The 1,468-nt window shown below is 34.3% G+C and overlaps 1 pseudogene; it reads left to right on the top strand.

Moving 5' to 3' along the window:
• LOC141696391 (aconitate hydratase, cytoplasmic-like) lies at nt 1-1,131 on the top strand (annotated as a pseudogene).
• Nucleotides 1,132-1,468: the final 337 nt, after the last annotated feature.

Here is a 1,468-nt window from a genome sequence, read left to right as displayed (position 1 = left end):
GGGGATGGAATGAGCAAGCTATCATTAGCTGACAGGGAAACTATTGAAAACATGTCTCCTAAATACGGGGCAACAATGGGGTTCTTCCCTGTAGAACATGTCACTTTGGAATATCTTAAATTAACTGGAAGAAGTGATGATACTGTAAGTATTTTGTCATTGTATATATTTTGTATCACAATGCCAATGGTATAATAGGACTTTGAATGATATTGTTTTGTCATCTACATATTTGAGAATATTCTGATTGTAAGTTTCTATACAAAATAGGTGGCAATGATTGAAGAATAACTGCGTGCTAATAAAATGTTTGTGGACTATAATGAGGTAAGGTTTTGTATCATACTAATGCTGCAACAAATTTTAAGTTCAATTGGTTTATTGTTATATTATACCTTTCCCTCTCCCCAATGTTGCCTCAAGTCAATAAAGCATACTCATCTTACTTGAGTCTAGATCTTGAAGAAGTGGAACCTTGTAATTCTGTTCCAAAGAGGTATGTCATATACAAGTTGTTGTTCTATAATATTAGCATCTATATATTTTTAGTCAGCAAGGTGTTCATTGCAAACCTTCACAGGCCTCACGACCGGGTACCTTTGGCATTCTTGTCAATAACAAAGTTGGATTTAAGGTGAGTCTTTAAACAATCAATATCACTTTCATTTTTTTACTAACCATGACAAATCCCTGTTTGGTACTCTTGAGACTATTTCTGTCCCATGCAACTCTTCATGAAAAATTGCCCATTTATGTGTTTATCGAAATTAGATTAGACATTAAAATATTTTTAACTACTCCATTGCTCCTAAAACCTGATCAAGTTTTAATAATTACGGGTGGAATCTAAAAATCTGTTCGCTTGTAGTATTATTCTCTTTGGTTGTTTTTTGTTAACATCAGCAATAGGTATCTTTAGTTTACATTTCCTCTAACCTGTGTTTACAATTAATGCAGGGTTTTGTTGTACCAAAAGAGGCATAAGAAAAAGTTGCTACATTCTCGTACCATGGACAGCCAGCTGAACTTAAGCATGGCAGCGTTGTAATTGCCGCTATCACAAGTTGCACCAATACATCAAATCCCAGTGTAATGCTTGGAGCAGCCCTTGTTGCAAAAAAAGGCTTGTGAATTAGGTTTACACAGGTCAGTTGTTGGATAACTTATGTACAGTTGGACATGCACTTGGTGAAGAGTGCTAGTCTAATGTGTTGGAACTTAATATTATAATAATAGTTGCTCAATTGTATCTTCAAATAGTTGTTCAAACCTTATTATGATTCGGCAGGTCAAACCATGGGTAAAAGTAGTCTTGCTCCAGGTTGTGGAGTTGTCACCAAGTAAACCCATACATATTCACGTCGTATTCTCTCCATTATTTTTTCTAAACATAAAAAGTGACGTACTATGTATATGAAGTAATGTGCAACTTTTTGAAATAATTTATAATATTAATGACATATATTTC

Source organism: Apium graveolens, chromosome 11 (assembly GCF_009905375.1).
Source record: "Apium graveolens cultivar Ventura chromosome 11, ASM990537v1, whole genome shotgun sequence".
NCBI lineage: Eukaryota > Viridiplantae > Streptophyta > Magnoliopsida > Apiales > Apiaceae > Apium > Apium graveolens.
Note: the sequence above shows the minus strand (reverse complement) of the source record. Positions and strands in the feature narration are given on the sequence as shown.